This window comes from Arachis hypogaea, chromosome 10, assembly GCF_003086295.3.
Source record: "Arachis hypogaea cultivar Tifrunner chromosome 10, arahy.Tifrunner.gnm2.J5K5, whole genome shotgun sequence".
NCBI lineage: Eukaryota > Viridiplantae > Streptophyta > Magnoliopsida > Fabales > Fabaceae > Arachis > Arachis hypogaea.
In genome coordinates, this window is record NC_092045.1 from 76,836,352 (window position 1) to 76,843,305 (window position 6,954).

The 6,954-nt window shown below is 35.7% G+C and overlaps 1 non-coding gene across 1 annotated transcript; it reads left to right on the forward strand.

Moving 5' to 3' along the window:
* The first annotated feature begins 1,737 nt into the window (after positions 1 to 1,737).
* On the forward strand, positions 1,738 to 1,845 carry LOC112718503 (small nucleolar RNA R71). The gene has a single exon (XR_003160841.1). It is a non-coding gene; the product is annotated as a small nucleolar RNA R71 (small nucleolar RNA).
* Positions 1,846 to 6,954: the final 5,109 nt, after the last annotated feature.

The window sequence follows — 6,954 nt, forward strand, 5'->3', positions numbered from 1 at the left end:
TGCTGAAAAGATGATGGAAAAGGCTTGTTATTGCCAAACCTATTTCTCCCACCATTATTGTTATTGAAGCCTTGTTGAGGCTTCTGTTGATCCCTGATAAACCCCGTTTTAAGGGTTTATCTTGTGTTGAATTTAGAGTATTTTGATAACCTTTTCTCACAATTAGCCAATGAATTAGCATAATTTTGTAATCTCTCCCGTACTTGTGCTTGAATGTAAAAACATGCTTTTTAAGCCTTTAATTTGGTAATTTTAATTCATCCTTGATTCCAAAAGATGCCTTGATGTGTTTACTAGTAATCTCAGGTTAAAATAGGCTAGGCATGGACCAAAGGAGCAAGGAAGGAAGCATGCAAGTGGAGAGAAGCATAAAAAGGTAAAGAAGTAATCTCAGCCAAGGACGCGCACGCGCACAAGGCGCTCGCGCGCACATTGCGATATTGACCAGGGACGCGTACGTGTACCGTGCGCGTCCGCGTCGAAGGCCGCACGTGATTTTTAAATAGAACTCATGCTCAGCAATTTCTGGGAAGCTGTGGGGCCCAGTTACAACCAATTTGGCGCCAAAGTACTTTAAAGGACCAAGGATTGAAGGGGGAAGCATGTAGGAAGTTTATACATACACATTAGGATTAGTTTAGAAGTAGTTTCTAGAGAGAGAAGCTCTCACTTCTCTCTAGAATTAGGATTAGGTTTAGGTTAATCTCTCCTCTTAGATCTAGGTTTAATTCATGGCTTTGATTTACTCTTCTTCTATCAATCCTTACTCCTCTACTCTCCTTCTCTCTAGTTTTATATTTCAATTCTTGTAATTCTTCACTTTGTTGTGGATATATCTTTGTTCTCTTGTTTTCTTTCAATAATGCAATTTGAGGTAATTCATGATAATTGTGATTTTCTTGATTATTGTTGTTAATTCTTTACATTCAATTGTTGTTAGAATTCTTTCTTGTTGTGATTTACTATACTTTTCTTTTGTACCTTCCAAGTGTTTGATGAAATGCTTGGGAGGATGTTAGAATAGAATTTTGTGTTCTTGGCTTGGGAAGATAACTTAGGACTCTTGAGTTACTAATATCTAAGTGATTGATAGTTGATAGCCATTGACTCTAGCTTTCATTAATTCAATTAGTGGGAACTAGGATTTATGGACTTGGATTGATATAACTCACTTGACTTTCTTTTGCTATTAGTTAGAGGATGACATAGTGAGATTGATCCTTGCAACTATCATGATTGTGGTTAGTGATAATGATATAGGTCCTTGATCATCGAACTTTGCCAAGACCGTTTTGTTAATAAAGTTTCATTTCTCCATGAAGGATTATAGGTGTTTACATAGGATTCTCCCATGTAATACACCTTTTCCATTACAGGATTCTCAGGGTCATAAGCTTCTCCTTCAGTGGAAGCGTCTTTAGTACTGCCGGATGCATCTTGCAATCCAGTCAGATTTTGAGAAATCATATTGCCTTGCTGGGTCAATATTTTGTTCTGAGCCAATATGGCATTCAGAGTATCAACCTCAAGAACTCCTTTCTTCTGAGTCATCCAATTATTCACAGGATTTCTTTCAGAAGTGTACATGAACTGGTTATTTGCAACTATCTCAATGAGTTCCTGGGCTTCTATAGGGGTTTTCTTTAGATGAAGAGATTCACCAGCAGAGTGGTCCAATGACATCTTGGACAATTCAGACAGACCATCATAGAATATACATAAGATACTCTATTCTGAAAGCATGTCAGAAGGACACCTTCTGATCAATTGCTTGTATCTTTCCCAAGCTTCATAGAGGGATTCACCTTCCTTCTGTCTGAAGGTTTGGACTTCCACTCTAAGTTTGCTCATCTTTTGAGGTGGAAAGAATTTAGCCAAGAAAGCATTGACCAACTTGTCCCCAGAGTTCAGGCTTTCCCTAGGTTGTGAGTCCAACCATATCCTAGCTTTGTCTCTTATAGCAAAGGAAAAAAGCATAAGTCTGTAGACCTTGGGATCAACCCCATTGGTCTTAACAATGTCACAGATTTGCAAGAATTCAGCTAAGAACTTATGAGGATCTTCTAATGGAAGTCCATGAAACTTGCAATTCTGCTGCATTAGAGAAACTAATTGAGGCTTAAGCTCAAAGTTGTTTGCTTCCAATTTCAGGAATTGTGATGCTTCTTCCATAGAGGTTGAAAGTTGGTGCAGTAAAGTCACCAAGCATCTTCCTTGCATCTCCACCATTGTTCTCAGGTTCGGCTGCCATGTCTGCCTCTTTTTTGAAATTTTCTATAAGGTCCTCTCTAGAGTGTTGTGCTTTAGCTTCTCTTAGCTTCCTCTTCAGAGTCCTTTCAGGTTCAGGATCAGCTTCAACAAGAATGTCTTTATCCTTGTTCCTACTCATATGAAAAAGAATATAACAAAGGGAGTAGTGGAATCCTCTATGTCACAGTATAGAGATTCCATAAGAATATAAGAATAGAAGAATGAGAAGAGAGAGGAGATGAGTAATTCGAACAGAGAGAAGAGAGAGGGGTTCGAATTATGAGTAGAAGAGAAGTGTTAGCAATTAAATAAAATAAATAGAAAGAGATGAGAGAGAGAGTATTCGAATTTTAAGTAGAGGGGGAAAGAAAAATATTTTTATTTTTATTTATTTAATTAAGTTAGTTTCAAAAATTTGAAAAAGAAATACAAGAAAATTAAAAACTAAAACAATTAGTTAATTAAAAAGATTTTTGAAAAAGTGGTTAGTGATTTTTGAAAATTAGAAGTGGAAAAGTAGTTAGGTGGTTTTGAAAAAGATAAAAAATAGTAAACCTGTTTTTAAAATTAAAACAAACAAGTCAAGTGGTTAGTTGAAAAAGATTTGAAAATAAATTTTGAAAAGATAAGAAGTTAGAGAAAGATTTTGAAATTAAAATTTTTAAAAGATATGATTGAAATTTAATTTGAAAAAGAATTGAAAAAGAAATTAAAAAGATTTTATTTTTAAAACTAAAGTTGATGACTTGACTAACAAGAAACTAAAAGATATGATTCTAGAATTTAAAGATTGAACCTTTCTGAACAAGAAAGTAACAAACTTAAAATTTTTGAATCAAAACATTAATTGTTAGCAAGAATTTTCAAAAATATGAATTATAATTAAGAAAAAGATTTTGAAAAATTAGTTTTAAAATTTTCGAAAACATTAAAAGAAAAATGAAAAAGATTTTGAAAAATTTTAAGAATGAAATTCGAAAATCATAAAAAAATGAAAAAGAATTGATTTTGAAAAAGATTTGAAAAGATAAAGTTTTTAAATTGAAATTTTGACTTGACTAACAAGAAACAACTAAATTTTTAAAATTTTTGACTAAGTCAACTCAAAATTTTGAAAATTATGAGAAAAATAAGGAAAAGATATTTTTTTTACTTTTGAATTTTTAATGAGGAGAGAAAAAAACAACAAAATGAAACAAAACATAAAATTTAAGATCAAAACAAATAATGCATGTAAGAACACTTTGAATGTCAAGATGAACACCAAGAACACTTTGAAGATCATGATGAACATCAAGAGCATGTTTTTGAAAATATTTAAGAAAAGAAAGGCATGTAAGACACCAAACTTAAGAACTTTTGTACTAGGGACACTTAACAATTCTAAAATGCACAAGAAAAACAAGAAAAGACACAAAACAAGAAAAATTAAAGATCAAACATTCGTGAGTTTGAAGCTCGTCATAGTCATCCCGTCCCAGATCCTACTCGGAATACCACAGACAAGGTTTAGACTTTCCGGATCTCGGGAATGCTGCCAATTGGTTCTAGCCTATACCACGAAGGTTCTAATCTCACGGACTTGTTCTGTGGATTAGAGACCCAAGAGATTATACTCCGGCTGTCGTCCAATGACTACGTTGAACATCATGTAGACCGCTTGTGGTTGTCAGGCACGCAGATCTTGGCTAAGCGAGTAACGAAGATAGTAGGTGATTGTCACGGATCACCCCTTCATTCTAACTTAACTGAATTGAGTATGAGAGTATGTCTTGGAGAAGAAGTAAGCGTGAGTTGAAAGAGAAACAATAGTACTTGCATTAATTCATGAAGAATAGCAGAGCTCCGCACCTTAATCTATGAGGTGTAGAAACTCCACCATTGGAAAATACATAAGAGAAAAAGGTCTAGGCATGGCCGAATGGCCAGCCTCACCCAAATATGAAAATTGCATAAAAGTCTCCACTACAATAGTAAAAAGTGCTATTTATACTAAACTAGTTACTATGGATTACAGAAAATAAGTAACTAAGTGCAGATAATGCAGAATTCCACTTCCGGGGCCCACTTGGTGTGTGCTTGGACTGAGAATTGAGCTTTACACATGCATAGGCCTTTTCTAGAGTTAAACGCCAGCTTAGATGCCAGTTTGGGCATTTAACTCCAGTTCTGATGCCAGTTCCAGCATTTTACGCCAGAAAAGGGTCTCTGGTGGGCGTTTGAACGTCAGTTTGAGCCATCAAATCTCGGGCAAAGTATGAACTATTAAACTTTTCTGAAAAGCCCAAGATGTCTACTTTCCAACACATTTGAGATAGCACCAATTGGGTTTCTGTAGCTCCAGAAAATCCACTTCGAGTGCAGGAGGGTCAGAATCCAACAGCATCTGCAGTCCTTTCTCAGCCTCTGAATTAGACTTTTGCTAAGGTCCCTCAATTTCAGTCAGAAAATATCTGAAATTATAGAAAAACACACAAACTCATAGTAAAGTCCAGAAATATGATTTTTGCATAAAAACTAATAAAAATGTAATAAAAAGTCACTAAAACATACTAAAAACTATATAAAAATAATGCCAAAAAGCGTATAAATTATCCGCTCATCATTTGGCGCCGGGAGTGCTTCACAAACTTGCATCACATTCGGCCTTCACAGCACCAAAATTGGGATTCTCCAAGTTTGACGTCACACTCAAGAATCTAAGGAATGCATACGAGTGAGTTGAAGCCAAACTTGAGATACCTCAAGTTTGGCGCCAAATGAGAAGATTTGAAGAATGCATACGGTTCATTTGAAGCCAAAGTTAAGATACCTCAAGTTTGGCGCCAGCTAAAGATAACCTTGAAGAATTGCTTGCGGCTGGGTTGACGCCAAACTTGGCAATCTCCAAGTTTGGCGCCAATAATGATAAAAAGCATAGTGGTCCCCACGTTGAAGAGAAGAGCACGGATTGTTTCTTATTATTTGTTTATGTAATTTTCTTTTAATTTAATTAAAAATAGGAAAAGATATTATTTAGTTTTAGGAAATATAATTTACATTAATTAGGATTAGATATAAAAGGGAAAAGAATCAGCCCTTCGGGCTCCTCTCTCTTCTCTTCAACCTCATTCCGCGATTTACAGTTTTTGAGAATCCTAGTTTTCTCTCTGAACCATGAGCAACTAAACCTCCACTGTTAAGGTTAGGAGCTCTGTCTATTGTATGGATTGATACTATTACTTTTCTATTTTAATTCATGTACTGATTTCTATTTCAAGAATTGTTTTGGTTCTTTATCTTATGAATATGGGTGGAACAGAAGTATGACCTTGGTTCTAATTAAGTTGTTGTTTAACTTGAAAAAGCTCTTTACTTGAATAACAGCTTGAAAACAATTTCTCCTAAACTACTAATTATCTGGACTTAACGGGATACATGACATATAATCCTCTTATATTGGGATAATTAGGGTTTTTGTGGCATATAAACTAGAATTGAACTTCACCCTCTAATTGAAATTAGGTGACCAAGGAATTGGCAGTTGATGAAGGTTAGAGGAGACTAAAAAGGTCTAAGGAATTACAGTTTAGTCACATATAGTTTTTCATGAACCAAATCTTGCATGATTAAAATAGTTAGTAAGAAAATTCAATCCGGAAGATAGATATCTCTGAAGCCTTAACTGTTTTCCCATATATTATTCACATCAATTTACTGCTTCTTTTCTGAGTCTCAGAATTACGGTTTGATGCATTTGAACTCTCAACACTCTTTTCTGTTTGTGTAACTAAGTAATTCACTTAACCATTGTTGCTTAGTCCATCAATCCTCGTTGGATCGACCCTCATTCATTTGAAGTACTACTTGGTACGACCTGGTGCACTTGTCAATTAGTTTGTGGGTTATAAATTCCGCACCAGCGTACGTGTACATCAGGCGTACGCGTGGCTGGGTGCTCTGTTTTTCAAAATTTTTCAAGTTCTTGCACCAACCCAAGCATTCCAAACATCCAAACAGCTACCAAAACACCATCAAACCTTATTTAACACCCTAGATTACAAAATAAACCAAACATGAAATTAAACTTATTTTCCAATATATACAAAAGGGAAAATAAAAATATGTTACCATGGTGGGGTGTCTCCCATCTAACACTTTTATTTATTGTCCTTAAGTTGGACTTTTGGGAAGTTTTCATCAAGGTGGCTTGTGCTTGAATTTATCTTGGAACTTACACCAATGCTTGGTCTTCCATTGGTTGTCAGAATTTCCAACCAAGTATCCCAAACCTTGTTGAAGTTCTTCACAAGTCATGAGCTCCCAAAATTGATCCTCCTCTCATGATCCGGGATCCCAAATATTGTTTTTACACTCGTCTTCTAGTTGATCATCATAATTCCCTCCGGGTGGTTAGCAAGCCAAATTCTCAATTAGGCACCAAGCTATCCTCCTAGACCCATTCAATTGAGCAATGGTCCAGCCTTTGCATCTAACCCTTGAAGCATCAACCATAATGAGCCTAGATTTACAACGCCAATGGTGCGTGTGTACGTAAACCCCACACTTTTCGTATAGCAGTAGTACCAGCAAGTGCACTGGGTCGTCCAAGTAATACCTGAGCAAGTCAAGGTCGATCCTACGAGGATTGTGGCTTAAAGTAAGCTATGGTTGTCTTGCCGGTCTTAGTCAGGCAGAATCAGAAGTTTGTATATGGAGTTGGAT